Source organism: Odocoileus virginianus, chromosome 14, assembly GCF_023699985.2.
Source record: "Odocoileus virginianus isolate 20LAN1187 ecotype Illinois chromosome 14, Ovbor_1.2, whole genome shotgun sequence".
NCBI lineage: Eukaryota > Metazoa > Chordata > Mammalia > Artiodactyla > Cervidae > Odocoileus > Odocoileus virginianus.
Window position 1 is genome coordinate 46,406,423 of NC_069687.1, and position 16,141 is coordinate 46,422,563.

General features: G+C 41.1%; 1 protein-coding gene and 1 long non-coding RNA gene across 6 annotated transcripts in view; one reads left to right on the forward strand and one right to left on the reverse strand.

Annotated features, from left to right (window-relative positions):
* Positions 1-2,725: 2,725 nt before the first annotated feature.
* Positions 2,726-14,820, reverse strand: LOC110152706 (uncharacterized). 2 transcript variants are annotated; one of them, XR_011491235.1, is made up of 4 exons: positions 14,050-14,820; positions 13,488-13,621; positions 5,085-5,160; positions 2,726-3,094 (listed from the first exon to the last, which is right to left on the reverse strand). It is a non-coding gene; the product is annotated as an uncharacterized lncRNA (long non-coding RNA). The 2 variants fall into 2 exon arrangements; XR_011491236.1 differs by lacking the exons at positions 2,726-3,094; positions 5,085-5,160 and adding an exon at positions 8,033-8,966.
* Positions 14,821-14,906: 86 nt separating this feature from the next.
* GPBP1 (GC-rich promoter binding protein 1) overlaps positions 14,907-16,141 on the forward strand; it is a 67,674-nt gene continuing 66,439 nt past the window's right edge. The window contains exon 1 of one of the 4 annotated variants that reach the window (XM_070476708.1): positions 14,907-14,992. The gene's annotated coding sequence lies outside the window, so the exon portion shown is untranslated. Of the gene's footprint in view, positions 14,993-15,018; positions 15,286-15,920; positions 15,940-16,141 lie in introns of those variants that run through there. The other 3 variants (XM_070476707.1, XM_070476710.1, XM_070476709.1) reach the window with 3 other exon arrangements.

A 16,141-nucleotide genomic window follows, 5' to 3' on the forward strand; every position in this document is an offset into this window, starting at 1 on the left:
GATTAACTAGTTTAAGATTCCATTTCTGGGAGAGCAGAAACTGTAATTAGGTCCTGGTTTGGCAACATGGGCCTTGGCATAACTGATTCCATTTTGGGCATGTCTTATTTTTTAACACTACAGACATATGACTATTCCATTATGCATCCAGTAAAACTGTGACTAAGCATTTACACATCTAACTGTGTGTTTTATTACAAATTACTTCCAGTTTTTTAAAGTAAAGGGGGTGACACAAAACACTTATTATTTATTATTTAAATATTACTTATTATTTAAAAAGGGAGGAGGGTGTAGGTATGTAGAGCTTAGACCTGTTAGCCTAGTGTAAGATTTTTTTTTTTTTTTACTTTGGGATCAATAGACCTTTAAGAGCATCTTGAAAACCAGGAAACTTCTTATACATTTACATATAAGCATAAACACTTGCATAAGCACCCTACCCTTTGTATATGCAAATAGATTCATTCTTAAGGGACTTTTGGAAGAGGAGGCACTGGATGACTGTGTGTGAATAGTTTAGTAAACTATTAAAATTGGACCATTGTAAACAGAGTGAAGTTGCTGGGTCGTGTCGGACTCTTTGCAACCCTGTGGACTGTAGCCTATCAGGTTCCTCTGTCCATGGAATTTTCCAGGCAAGAGTACTGGAGTGGGTTGCCATTTCCTTCTCCAGGGGATCTTCCAGACCCAGAGATCAAACCCGGGTCTCCCGCATTGCAAGCAGGCGCTTTACCATCTGAGCCACCAGGGAAGGTGTTCAGAAAACAACCCTTATTCCTTTGCAGCCTTATGTTTAAACTCTCCTCATGCTGCGTGCTAGGTTGCTCCAGCGTGTCTGAGTCTTTGCGACCCTATGGACTATTGCCCTTCAGGCCCCTCTGTCCATGAGAATTCCCCAGGCAAGAATATCAGAGTGGGTTGCCATACCCTCCCCCAAAGGATCTTCCCAACCCAGGGATTGAATCCACATCTCTTAAGTCTCCTGCACTGGCAGGCAGTTTCTTTACTAGCGCCACCAGGGAAGTCCCTTAAACTCTCTAGAATGGCTCTTGTCTGTCTCAGCACAAAATCTTGGGCATGTTCCACAGTATTTTCACTGTCACTTTCACATAAGTTTTGACGAAGATTCTCTTCGTGACTGCATTTCAGCCAGGCACTTCTGAGCCCTCTCTTGAGTAGGCCTCAACCTTGGCCTGTAAAGATTAGAACAAACACAAACATAGTTTCTAACAGCTCAAGGCCACATTCCTAGGATAAGTCTCACTCCCTTCAAGTGCCTCCCTAGAAAACTCCATGCTGCCAAAAGAATTGACTGTTGCAGCCAACACCTGAAGATAGAGCCTTGCCTCCTTCTCTGTGGGAGAAGAGACATCTAACTTTGATAAGGGCCAACTAACAAACAAAGAAAGGTTTCACAGGCACCACCCCATCCTTCTAGCTTTTTATAATTTTACTCTTCCCTGACTCTGCTAAGGCCCTCCCCTCTCCCTATTCCATTTTCTCCCCTTAAACTGCCCAGCCACCTCTGTACAAATTCAACTAAAAGTTGGGTTCAGTTTATGCTGGAATCTTCTCCCTATTGCAATAGTGTAGTACTAATTAAAATTTGTCCTTACCACTTTAACTAGCATCTGGCTTTGTTTTTCTTTGATAGATTCAAGCGACCCACCTTTTTGCTGAAGTCACTGCACCCTTTTGGGTGATCATTTTGGCCCAAGTCCAGCTCCCTTTCCTACGTCTACATCTGGTTTTGGGGTCACTTATGCACCCCCTAGCCCACCAAACTTCAGGTTCAGGCCATTCCCAACAGAGTTCTCTTGTTTAACTCTGTTGTCAGAAAAGTAGCTCACCACAACATTGAGACCCTTAGGTCTGAGTCAGACATCCTATCTTCCAAGCTTCCTTCTTGGTTGGTTTCAGAATGGCCTAAGCACCCTCCTGGGATTAGGAGACCATCAACACAATGATACAGTGGACTCTTGCTATTCATTTCTCTTTCCTTCCTACAATCAATTTTTTTTTAATTCATCTGGTCTTTATTTAAACTTTTTTCTTCTATGTTTTATTGATATATAATTGGTACAGGGTGCTCTGTAAGTTTAAGGTGTGCAAGCATAATGATTTGAAATGAAAACGAATATCAGGAAATGATTACCACAATAAGTTCAGTGGGCATCCATCATCTCATATAGATACAAAATTAAAGAAATAGAAAAATATAGATATTTACAGATGTATAGATATATTTTCAGAGAAGACAATGGCAACCCACTCCAGTTCTCTTGCCTGGAAAATCCCATGGCTGGAGGCGCCTGGTGGGCTGCAGTCCATGGGGTCGTGAAGGGTCGGACATGACTCAGCGACTTCACTTTCACTTTTCACTTTCATGCATTGGAGAAGGAAATGGCAACCCATTCCAGTGTTCTTGCCTGGAGAATCCCAGGGACAGGGGAGGCTTGTGGGCTGCCATCTATGGGGTCGCACAGAGTCGGACACGACTGAAGCAACGCAGCAGCAGCAGCAGATATATTTTTCCCTTGTGATGAGAGTTCTCAAGATTTACTCTCTCATCAGCTTTTATATATAACATACTGTTACCAATCCCCAAAGGACCAAGGATCCTTTAATTTGGGTCCTTTGCCTGGAGTTGCAAATGCCAATCAAAGGAAACTGAGTTCAGTATAGCAGAGCAGAAACTTTATTCATTGACCAAGGGATGGAGAAAAGAGAGTTCATGCTCTAAAAACACCCTCTTCTCCAGGAAATTTTAAGGTGTAGGAGGGAGACTTGTCATCAGGACTCTAGGAAAGTGGTGGAGATAGATTTCCTTGAGCAGCCAGGGGCAGCTGCGGCTCGTACAGTCTTCCACAATTCTTTGCACATGGAACAAATTGTGCCTAGCAGAGAACAAATCCCTCCTTGGGCAGAGATCTTAGCAGGTAATGAAGCAAAGGTAACTTTCGGATACCTCCAGGTCTCATCTGCTCAGGTACGTGTCTGTGGTCAAGTCAGAGCCAGCTGGTTCAGAGCAGTTGACCACAGCATTTCTCTTAAAGCACAGATGGAAAACATCTCTGTCAAATGCCAGGTGCTTTAGAAACAAACACGGGGATAAATTAACACAAGCATACTTTAGCTCTCAGAGGCTGGTATAGATGACAATGCAGCAGCGTTCATTATGTTTATCATGTTGCACATTACATTGCTAGGACTTATTTACCTTACAACTGGGAGTTTGTTCCTTTTAAGCACCTTCATCCAGTTCCCCCTCCCCGCCACCTCCTATCTCTGATAGCCACAAATCTGATTTCTTCTTCTGTGAGTCTATTTGTTTATTTGTTTTGAAATATAATTGACATACTATGTTATTTAGTTCCTGGTATACAACATAGTGATTCTGTATTTCTATACATGTCAGTATGATTCACCGTGACCTTTCTACCATATGAGGACACAGCGAACCAGAAAACAGAATCTCACCAGACAGTGAAACTTCTAGAATCTTGATCTTGGACTTAGCCTCTAGAACTTGAGTAATAAATTTCTGTGGCCTTCTGGGAAGGCCACCCAGTTAGGCTTCCCTCGTGGTTCAGCTGGTAAGAATCCGCCTACAATGCAGCAGACCTGGGTTCGATCCCTGGATTAGGAAGATCCCCTGGAGAAGGGACAGGCTACCCACTCCAGTATTCTGGCCTGGAGAATTCCATGGACTGTATAGTCCATAGGGTTGCAAAGATTTGGACACGACTGAGCGACTTTCACTCTCACTACTTTCAGTTTATGGTATTTTGTTATGATGACCCAAATAAACCACCAGGATTTCAATTTTTTTGTAAATGTTGAAACTTGCCTTGTGATCTAATGCTAAATGCTGAGGATGAGTGTATTCAGTTGCTCAGCTGTAGCCCACCAGGCTCCTCTGTCTGTGGGATTCTCTAGGCAAGAATACTGGAGTGGGTTGTTGTTTCCTTCTCCAGGGGATCCAGTGATCAAACTTACTTCTCTTGCGTCTCCTGTATTGGCAGGTAAATTCTTTACCACTAAGACACCCGGGAAGACCACTTGATGATTTTTAGTGATGTTCAGTATATGCTTGAAAAGAATGTGTAATACTGCTTTTTTCTGTACAAATTTACATATAAAGATGCATACACAAGTAATCTATTACATATAGTAGATCACATAATTATGCATTATAATACTAGGTTATATTATTATACAATGTATGTTTTATGCAATATGTTATATATTACATATGATATGCTAAAAATGATCACCACATTAAACTTAGTTAACATCTATTACTATACACAGATATTACATAATTATCAACTGTATTTCCCACACTGTAAATTTCATACCTGAGACTTATTTTGTAAGTGGAAATTTACACCTCTTAATTTCCCTCACCTATTTCCCCCTCTCCTCAATCCTGCCTACAATCAAACTTTGATTTTTATAAATATAGATGGAGTGATGAGTATCTTATTCCTTGTTTCATCCTCAGCATTTAGACTCTGCCTAGATCAGAATAGGCTTTATAGGACTTTGTTGTTTTTTTAATGGATGAATGATTATGGAATTGATAAATAAATTTTTTGCATGTAAGTTCAGGCAAAGAACAACAAAGAAAATTCTAAATAAGGTTATTTTTCTGTTTCAGTTTTCTTTCTCTCTTATCCAGTTTATTTTCTTATTCCAATTATGCTTTTCTCTCACTCTTTGAGTCACCAACTTTTTCCCCTTAAAGTGATTGCCTTCCTTCACCTATTCATTTTACACTCCAGAAGTCTGGCTGAATTCATTCTTTACAGTAGAAAAGAATGCTAACTGTAGGTAGACTTCCCAGAGTCTTTCTCAGATGCCCTTTTCATTCTGTGGAAGTGAAAAGAGTGTCTGCCCTGGGTAATAGAGGAAAATTGGATAGGATAAATTGCTTCCTTTTCAATTTATTTTCCACAAAAGAAATCCTGCTTTAAAGGGAAACTTATTTAAGATAGGATAAGTGAATTTGATTCTTCTTTGGGTTAGCCACAGTGTAGACACAAAAGGGAGAAAAACATCAGAATTGTTACACTTACCCCATTGGTTGTTTCAGATGGCCAGTTTCTTTACCAGAAACTGAAGGTCTTTCACAACTGACTTGGGATATCACAGCTGAAAGAAAACATTGCATAGTATCAGCCAGCCTACAGGACAAAGACCCTAAATTCATAGACACTCCTAAACTGAAAGTGACAGAAATGTAACACAAACTAGTAAAGCAATAAAGAAAAATTGAGTGCATTACTCTAAAGTCCAAGGATGGTCATTATTTCAAGTAGGACTAGGTCTAAGGACTGAGAGGATGTTAGGGTTCTGATTATGTTTACCTCTAAGAGCCACATAGTAGGCAGGATGAGAATTCCAGAGTTTCTGCACTGGAAATTCCAGATTTGCTCTTCCTGAGTTTTTAGTAACCCTAATAGAGAATGTTTTCTTGATAGTTCCTGTAGAAAAGTCTCAGAGAAGGTTCTGATGAGTCTAGCTTGAGACAGGTGCTCAAATCAGCACTGGGGCCATGGAGATAGTGTTCCAATTAGGCAGGGATAGGACCCAGCTTCATCCCTGTAACTGAGGGGTGGGGAGGCAAATGGCTAATGGGGTGGGGTTGGTCCCAAATCATACTACACAGAATGGGTCCCTTTCGAAACAGGCATTCTAGAAGTTTTCAAAGGAAAGAAGTACTGGCCAGCCCCCACTCTTCCATCAATATTTTTTTTTATGGGTCTCCACTTTAAACTTCTTTCAAGTTTGACACTTAAAAGATGGAAATTTCTTAAAGTAGCCTGTTATTAATTCCAATATTTAGTAAATTTTTTTATCAGAAATCATCTGGTTCCAATCAAGATTACTCATGCTCTAATTTACTTTTTTGTTGGAATCTTGATAGAGATGTCAAACAGCTATGACAACTTTGTTTTAGTAACTTTACGGCTTGGAAAGAGAGAAAATTAGAGAAAAAAAAAAGACATAAATAAAACAGATGCAAAATAACTCCAAGAGTGCAGCAGCATAGTTATTACTGAGACAATCGGTAGCCTTAGTTATCATTGGAGTCAGCACGGGAGATCCTGAAATTAACTGGGATATAGGACTTTTTATGGAAAGCTAGCTGAGTTCTCGTTCCTGTCCACTTGAATTTGTGATCTGAGATTCAAACTCACAGTAAGTCCCAATCTGAATTGGGATTCCCATCTTCCACCTAATTTGTTTCTCTGCCTTGATTTCATAACTCAGAAAATGCCACCAGCATCAACACAGATGACCAGATTAGAAACTAGTGTTCTCTTGTCTTTTATCTTCACAAACATTTAAGCATAACATTTTCTATATCCACTCTTGAATCTGTTCAAATCTTTCCCTGTCCATTCACCTACTCCACTCACTCAATTCCTCAAGAAATCTCGAGTCCACTGGGCCAGGTATATATCAAACGAATAACCATAAAAATAACTTTAATTTATAGTTACCATCAGTGCTATAAGGGTGAGTACAAGGGGAACAAGGAGCTCAGGGATGACTACCAAAGGAAGTGACATTTAAGTTGAAACTTGAAAGCTTGTAAGAGTTGGCAGAAAGTGGGAGATCACCTGTGTTCCAGGCAAAAGGAAGTTTGTGTGATGACCATTTACACAGTTGTGATGTGTTAGAAGGATTGTGGAGGAGAATTAAGGGGTGTAGGAGAAACTGAAAAATGGCCGCAGCAATCTCAAGACATCATCGTCTTTTACCTGGATTACTGCCATAGCATTTTAGCTTTTCTCTTCGTGGACTTTCATTTTCCTAATCTCTTCTTCAGAGGATCACAAGGAGGCTCTTTGTTAAGCATGAATTCAACATGTTTCTTTCTTACTTAAAGACTCTCCAAAGCCTTGGGGATAAACACCTAATCTCCCTAGCACAGAGTTAGGCCCTTGGGATTTGTTCTCCTGTGTTTTTCTCCAGTCCTCCCTCAAGGTTCCTAGCAGTCTCTGTGGTGGCAGTCACTTCATTTGCATCTTTGGAAATGACTTGCACGTGTGTGTGTGTGTGTGTGTGTGTGTGTGTGTGTGTGTGTATTAGTCGCTCAGTCTATCTTTCAGTCGCTCAGTTACTCTTTGTAACCCCATTGCTCTGGCTTATTTTCATCCATGTATCTCTGACTGTGCAACAAATTCTAACTGGAAGGCCCTTCCCTCCTGGAATTATATTCAACTCATCGGACTCAGTTTTTTAAAGGTTTCTTCTTGGAAAGCCACCTCACAGCACTCTGCACGCTTCTAACATAACACTTGGCACAAAGTCTTGAAATCCATTCATTTGACAAATATTGAGTGGTTACTATTGCTAGCACTGTTTTAGGCACTGGAGGATACAGTAGTGAACAAAATAGATATTAGGTCAGCTTTACCCCTCAGGTTGCGAGAATCTGGAGCACTGATTGTGTCTTAATCATTTCTGTATCCTCAACAGATGTACAACAGTGCCAAATATAATTAAATCTGAATTGAATTGAGCTAGTATTCAAGCCCAGGTCTGCCTAATTTCAAAGTCCATGATCTTTCCACTACTATGTGGAATCCAGATGAATCTGAGTCTATTAAAGTAAAAATAGAAACACTATTAAAGAAAAATGGCAGCATGGATCATAAGTAACCAGGACCTGGTTCATTTTAAGTGCTCAAAAAATAATGTTATTTTGCCAAATCTTCCTCTTAAACTACCATCTTTGGCTCAGTGAGTCACCCTCTGGCATATTACCTTAATTTTCCAACACTTCTCTCTCCTTCCTCTCCAGACACACTCTCTAAATTCAGAAACATTTATCACTATACAGTTTAATAGAAGAAAAAATTAGATACAATCTAAATGTTCTTCTATAAGATACTGGTTAAATAAGTTAAATTCTTCCAAAGGGTTATTATACAATTCTTAAGTTAGCACTAAGTGCAACTGACAAAGAAAGATGACCATTTATTACTAAGTTGGAAAAACAAGTTGCAGAATAATGTGTAGAGACCAATTTTATTAAAATATGTATAGACATGATACATACATGAATAAGAAAAACTCTGCAAGGATCACAACAAACTGTTCACAAGAGCTTCCTTCTGGAGGTATAGTAGGATCTTCTAATTTATATATACTTTTTCAAAACAACTTTTTACTAAAGGATAGCTGATTTACAACATTGTGTTAGTTTCAGGTATACAGCAAAATGATTCAGTTATACATACGTGTATACCTGTTCTTTTTCAGATTCTTTTCCATTATAGGTTATTATGAGATATTGAATATAGTTCCTTGTACCATACAGTAGGTCCTATTGCTTATATGTTTTATATATAGTAGGGTGTATATGTTAATTCCAAACTCCTAACTTATCCCTCCCCTGTCCTTTCCCGTTTGGTAACTACAAGTTTGTTTTCTATGCCTATAAGTAGGACTGAGATTCTTAGAGACACCCCTGACTCTCCTAGAGCTTCGTCAGCTGGGCTACGGGGGACTGACTGTGCACCCTCTGACAGAGCATATACCTTTTGCATGTATGTAGAAATGTGCTTTTTTCCCCCGGGAATGGTGTGCATTATTATCATTAGATCCTCACAATAATCTTTGACCTAAGATACATTGAACCATCTATGCAGAAGACAGATGCTTAGGAAGTCCTCCATGAATGTCCTTTATCTCCAGTAGGTTTTTAAAAATTTTAAATGTTTTATTGCAGTATGGTTGATTTTCAGTTTTTTTTTAAGTCTTTGGTACATAGCAAAGTGATTCAGTTGGTATGTATATGTATTTTCAGATGTTTTTCCATTATAGTTTATTATGCAGGAGACTCAGCTTTGATCCCTGGGTAGAGAAGGTCCCCTGGGGGAGGAAACAGCAACTGGCTCCATATTCTCGCCTGGAGAATCCCACGGACAGAGGAGCCTGATGGGCTACAACAAAGAGTCGGACACGACTGAGTGACTGAGCACAAGATAGTGAACATAGTTTTCTGTTTTATATAGTAGGACATGGTTGTTCAATTAAATACTTTTGTATTGCTTGATTTTAGAATAAACTTGTATCATTTTCATAATTAAAAAGGAAGATAAGGGTGAAAATATAAAAGATGCTCTGATAACATAAACTATTACCATATTAATTCCTGTGATTTTGTTTTAAAAGCTGGTTAGCTTGAGCACAGCTTCTAGTCTTAGTAAAGTTGAAGTGATCTAGTATTACTTAATTCTGAAACTTACAGGCTTAATACTAGGTATCAAAATGAGAAATCTTTAGTTTTACTTCCAGATCTGTTTGACTGACTTTTGACCAGGCCATTTAGCCTCCAGTCTGTATCCCTATATGCTTAGGCAATTAGACTTAGTGTTACAAGTGGCATTAATGCATTTAAATAGAATTATTTGCCGGGGTGGGGTGGGGTTGGGGGGCAGCGTTGCCACTCATTTTTACTGGGAAGCTATTGATTCAATAAACCTTCTAAAGTACTTGATGGATTTCCTTTCACTGAATGAATATTCAGAGCCAAAAGAGGATGGAGCTACCCCAAGATGAACTTGGAAACCTAAGAGGAAAAACACAAAGGAAATTCCATCATGGAGACTATTCCTAAGCAGTTTCCCACATGTTTATTGTACCTAGAGTCAGGGCCCAGCTCTTGACTCAGTATCTCTCAAGTCACTCAGTCAGTAACAAGGTGCAGGGGATGGTGGCTATTGTGCCTCCAGGGCTCCTCACATTTCATTTTCAGAGATCACAGAGGAAACAACATGTTGAAATAGATTCCAAGACTTTTAAAAACTCTACAAAGTGTTTTCACTTTATCTTCAGTGATTTACATGCATTTAAATGCTATAGTTTTAAAATTATAGATACCATGCAAGAAGAGTCTGTGTTTTGAAAGTCACATATTGGAGAGAACATTTAAAAATTTTGTTGACAATTGTGCTCATGCTAATAGTGTTCCTCCATATCTCCTAGAACAAAGAGAGGAACACAGACGTGTAAGTGCCAATTAGCAAAACTGGGCCACCCATAACTGGAGCCCAGAGAATATTTGTCAATTCACATATATGCTTTGAGAAAGGAGTAAGTGGTCAATTCTCCAGCAATTAGTTCTATGCTCAGACAGTAAAGAATCTGCCTGCAATGCAGGAGACCTGGGTTTGATCCCTGGGTCAGGAAGATCCCCTGGAGAAGGAAATGTTTACCCACTCCAGTATTCTTGCCTGGAGAGTTCCATGGACAGAGGAGCCTGGAAGGCTACAGTCCATGTGATAGCAAAAGGTTGGACATGACTGAGTGACTAACACTGTCACAACTAAAAAACTCATCAAAAGGAGAAAATACTTGGTAAATTTAAATTTATAATCATGAAATGGGGCTTCCCTGGTGGCTCAGATGGTAAAGCATCTGCCTGCAGTGCGGGAGACCGGGGTTTGATCCTTGGGTTGGTAAGATCCCCTGGAGAAGGAAATGGCAACCCACTCCAGTACTCATGCCTGGAAAATCCCATGGGCAATTGAGTGAAACTTAACAGGATCAGGAGCCTTTTCTAGGGAAAGGTACATTAGAAAAGTGGCTCAAAAATAATGACCATCCTTATTGTTAAAATAAACAGGTCATAAAGACTAGGTATCAAATGTTATGCTAATCCTTAAAATGAACCATAGACAAAAGGAAGAATTTTTTAAATGTGGGAAGTTTTGAACATACGGAATAAAAAACGGATATAAAGGTTAGCTTAACATACATGATGATACAAAGACATACTAAGAACAAATCCTTGAAATGAATACATTAATAAAACTTAAGAACCATTATTTCTGGGTGGTGGACTATAGGTAATTTTTATTTGTTTATACTCTTCTGTATCTGTCAAATGTTCTACATGTACAACTTTTGTACTTAAAAATTGTTATTGGTGGTGGTTTAGATGCTATGTCATGTCTGACTCTAGTGACCCCAGGGACTGTAGCCTACAAGGCTCCTCTGTCCATGGGATTCTCCAGGAAAGAATACTGGAGTGGGTTATCATTTCCTTCTCCGGAGGATATTCCCAATGCAGGGACTGAATCCGGGTCTCCTGCATTGCAGGCAGATTCTTTACCAACTTAGTTACAAGGGAAGCCCACAAGTATAATAGTATGTGGCAAAAACAAAGATTAAGGTGGGGAAGCCATGCATTTAACAAATATTTATGCTGTGGCCAAAACTATACTAGTTGCTATGAATAAATATGAAAAACATAATTGCTGCTTTCAGGGACCTTTGAGTTCCATGGTAGAGACAAGTGAGGAAATCAGCAACTGTAATTACATGTAGAGGGATGATAAGGAAGTTCCTAGACACTTTCCAGGATCAAGGTAGAGGTAAAAATGGGTAATCATAGATATGAACACAGGATTGCATAATGGGAACACAGAAAAGGAACACTGGATATAGTTTGGAAAGATTCAAGGTTTCCTACAGAAATATTTTGCTTCCCAACTGCTTTAGATTTTTGGCAATTAAGTTTTAAACATCAAATTATTATAAAATAGTATATTCAAATAGCATAGAAGTGAATAAAACAAAAAATCTTGATCTGATGAATATTAAAGTTATTCTTTCATTATTGCTATATAAATATACATACTTTAAAAAACAAATTCTGATGCTATATATATATATTGTTTTGTCACATACTTTTACCTCTTAACATATTGAATATCTTTGCATATATTGGCCTACCTTATTCTTAACAGCTGTATAGTATTCTACTATATGGATACACATTAATTTTTTAACCAGTACTTGACTGGTAGAGGCTTCCCAGGTGGCACAGTAGTAAAGAATCCTTCTGCCAGTGCAGGAGATGCAAGAGAGGCAGGTTCATCCCTGAGTTGGGAAGATACCCTGAAGTAGGAAATGGCAACCCGCTCCAATATTCTTGCCTAGAAAATCCCATGAACAAAGGAGCCTGGTAGGCTACAGTCCCTGGGGTCGCAAAGAGTTGGACACCACTGAGCATGCACTCACACACACACTTGGTTGGTAGACATTTAGGTTTTCTGGTTTTCACTATTACACATAAGTTGGAAATGAATACCTTCATTTACACATCATGTATACTCGAGCTAACATTATTTTGAAGCAAGTTACTTAATCTCTTTATGACTAATATTTATAAAATCACTGAAAGAGTTGTCAAGTTTGTCAATATTTCTTATATAAAGTGAAGAGTGTGTGCATGCTCAGTTGTGTCCAACTCTTTGCGATGCCATGGACTGTATCCTGACAGGCTCCTCTGTCCATGGAATTTTCCAGGGAAGAGTATTAGAATGGGTTAACATTTCCTACTCTAGGGTAACCTTCCCTACCTAAGGATTGAACCTGCATCACTTTCATCTCCTGCATAGGCAGGCAGATTTCTTTACCATTGAGTTACATAGGAAGCCCTTATTTCTTACACAGGGCTTGGTTAAAAAAGCGTTTTTCAAACTATTATAATGTTATGCTAACTAATAAAATAAACTATTATGTGGTAAATCCTTTGTTTACATTTCACTAAATGAATAAAATAATGGAAACCATATTACTGGTTGAAGACAGATTCTTGTATTTTTTTTAGTTAGCTTGTTTTTTAATGATTAGAAAAATAACACAGGCCCTTAACAAGTATAAAGATTCTCTATCTGGAAATAAACATTGGTAACATTTTTATATCTATTTAGTCAGACAATCTTTTGATATAAAGTTTTTCTAGATGACAGAAAATGGACAGTCCTGTAACTGACATTTTTCAGCAATGTCTGCTGTGAACATCTTTTCATGTTATCATTTTTTACAAAGAAGTATATCATCATTTTAAATGGCTTTTGTAATTATAAGCAACTTATCAACGGATATCTTTATAAAATTGTTGGACACCTTTATTATTTTACTAATAAAAATTCTCAGATGTAGAATAACTGTTGATACACAAATGCCTATTCCTTATACCTTCATCTAGTTTTTATTCTTTTTAAATCTTTGTCAGTCTGCTAGGTGAAATGTAGTACAGAATGTCACTATTAGTTTTATTTTCATTTTTTCTGATTTTTAGTGAGGTAGAACATCTTTTCATGTAATTACTGACACATACATGACTGGCTTCTTCATGTCCTTTGACCTTTTAAAAGAAGTTAGTATGGTTGCCTGTTCCTTAATAATTTGTAAGAGCTCTTAATGCATTTATTATGTAAATTGAACATTATTATTGTGGATAGTAACCGACTGTATATAATTAAATATTAATATTTTTGTCATCCATGTTACAACTGTTTCTCCATTCACTATTGGGTTTTCAGCTTTATATCTTTTGCCATATGAAAGGTACAAATCGTGTTTTCAAAGCATCAATATTTTCCTTTGTTTGTTGAATTGACACCATGCTTAGAAATAGAAGCAGCAGCAGGTCTTGTCCCAATACGTACGTTATTTCTATGGAAGCAATGTGGTGTGGTATAAAGAACGTGAATTAAGACCCAAACACAATTGAGTTAAAGTATGGTACAGCCAAGTGGTGGCACCACATCCCATGTTGTGTAATCTGAACCAGTTTCCTCATCTGCAAAAGGAGGAAAACACCACTTCAGAAACTAGTGTAAAAATTAAGTACTTGGCACAGACAAGGAATCTAGCAAGTGTTAATTCTCATTTCTTTGCACTCAGCGAGGCATTATTAATTGCCAAGTGTCCATCTTCCCTACGAAAACGAAAAGATTGGGAGGTGTAATTTTTGGTGAATTTATATTCAAACATTCTTTCAGGTAGCTTTTATTTTTTTTTATTTTTATTTTTTTCAGGTAGCTTTTAGAAGCAGTTCATTAAACTACAAACCCCATAATGCACATAAAAGAACCATAAAGTTTCCGTGTATGAAATCCTCATGGCTTGGAGGAGGGCGAAAAGCCAAGAAATTTTTCTCCGGTTTTTCCCTCGTTAAGACACCCTTCCCCTACATATTTGCTAAAGAAATACGGTTACTTTTCTTACTTTGCGATACCCCTTGAAAGGCTGATTTCACAGGTTTCAACGTGAGTCTTCAGTTTCAAGGCAAAAAAGCATCGGAATTAGAAAACGGTGACGCCCACAAAATTTATTATACCGAACCTTACGAGCTGTGAGGGACCGAGACACTGTTGAAATAATCCTCCCCTGCCGTAGATTTAATAAAGAGAAAAACGATAATTAGCACGGTTATATCCAGTAGCTACTTTTATCCCTGACAATCTGGGCTTCGTTCCCAACCAGCGAGTCTCGTCTACTCAGTCACCGGCCTCGCGTATATTATTTATGTTCGACACTCTCGTATTTGCATACGACAGTGGATCCGCGGCTTCAAGGCGCCGGATTAGTCCTGCGCCAACTCCGTCGGCGCTCCGCTCGCGCAGGTCTGTGTACCGGCAAGCATGTGATCTCTCAGCCTCCCAGGCCTGAGCGAGGTATCCGGCGCATCGCGCGCGCCGCCGCTCCTCAGAGCATCCAGCCAGGGTAGACGCCGCGGCGCGAGCCACTCGAGCCGGCGCGGACCGCCTGCCGAATCGGCGTTCTCCTCTCGCCCTCCCGTAGCCCCACCATCCCAGGCTCCGGGGCGGGAGCGGACGGGGGGAAGGGCGGGAGGAGGGGCTCCTCAGGGAGCAGCGGGGAATTCCCCCTTCCACCGAACATTCCCGATTGTTCACCACCCTCACGTCAGCAGCAGGGGGTAATCCCCGACTCCAGCTGCTCCTGACGTCACCGCGCGGAGCCACCGCCCCCCGCGCGCCCCTGCCTCCGGGACCTCCTCGAAGCCCCTCCCCTAGGCATAACCACGCCCTCTTCCCCTCCCCCAGCCGCTCGTCGTAGAGGGCGGGGCTTCTTTGGCCGGGGCGTGAGCGGCTGCTTAGGCCAGAAGGTTCTCTGGTGGAGACGCTCCTCCTGCTGCCCCGCCCAGTAGGTTCGTTCGCACCGCTTCTTCCACACCCTATCTCCCTCCTCCTTCTCCTCGCCCCGCCTTTCCCCTCCCTTCTCCTCAGCCCTTTTAGTTTCTTCCCCGCCTCGCCACCTTCCACGATCTCGCGAGACTTGGCCCAGAACATTGCGGATCGGGTCGGCGCCATTTTGGGACTGAGACTGGTTGTGGGGGAGGGAAAAGCGGCAAAAGGGGATTATTCAAAGTACCGAAAACCTCCTCCCGGGATCGAGCGCAGCGGCACCCCTAGGCCAGGGGCACCTCTGGTGTGGCAGAAGGTAATAGCGTCCTCTGCTCTCGGCGCCAGGGTCTAGGGATGGGAGGGGGTACCCGTGTCGGCGTTGAGGTTTGAGGGGTCGGGAGCGGCGTTGGCGGCGCGAGGTGTGAGGCTACCCGAGGACTGGGGGGTGGGTGGCGGGAGAGCGAGGACAGAGAGGGAAGGACGGCGCGGCGAGGCCCCTCTAGGTATTGACTTGGTCCGGGTGGAGCGGAGGTGGCGGTTGTGGGAGGGGGTGGGTGGCTTAGCCCGGGCGGCTTGGGCGGGGGGGTGTTGTTTGGTGGAGGCTGGGAATGGGTCCGACGCCTTTCGTGCTCGGTCTTCCTCCCTTCGGCCTCTCGCAGGCTCCCGCCTCCTTTTGCACCGCTGCCGCTGTCTGAGGGTTGAGAGAGTCGAGGCCGAGTTGTGGCCTTTGGTTGTTTCTCAGCGCACCCGCTCAGCCCGCCTCTCCAGGTCCGTGACTGTGGACCGAGGCGAGCGCAGCCTTGCCCCTCTGAGTCGTGTAGGGTCTGAGGGAACTCGGTCTGGTTGGGGAGAAAAGCATTCTTAACGTGGTATACGAGAAGGGCTCAGTACCTTCCACCCCCTCAGTGTTGAGAGAAACCTGTTTTCTTAATTCAAGGAAATGGGAACCCTCACATCTCGTGGCTGCCGGGTAAGTCTCACCCTCGGGCGGATTTAAGGAATGTTCTTGTCCCACTTCCCGGCCACTTTCCTTCCTACTCTGAATGGAGAAAATGTGCCCCTTTCCTTTGGACATTCTGATTTGGAGGGAGCGTCTTTCTCTTTATATCCCTCATTCGCTAAGTTGCATTTAGTAATGCTGCGTGGCAGCACACCTGTCTTTTCGTTTTCTT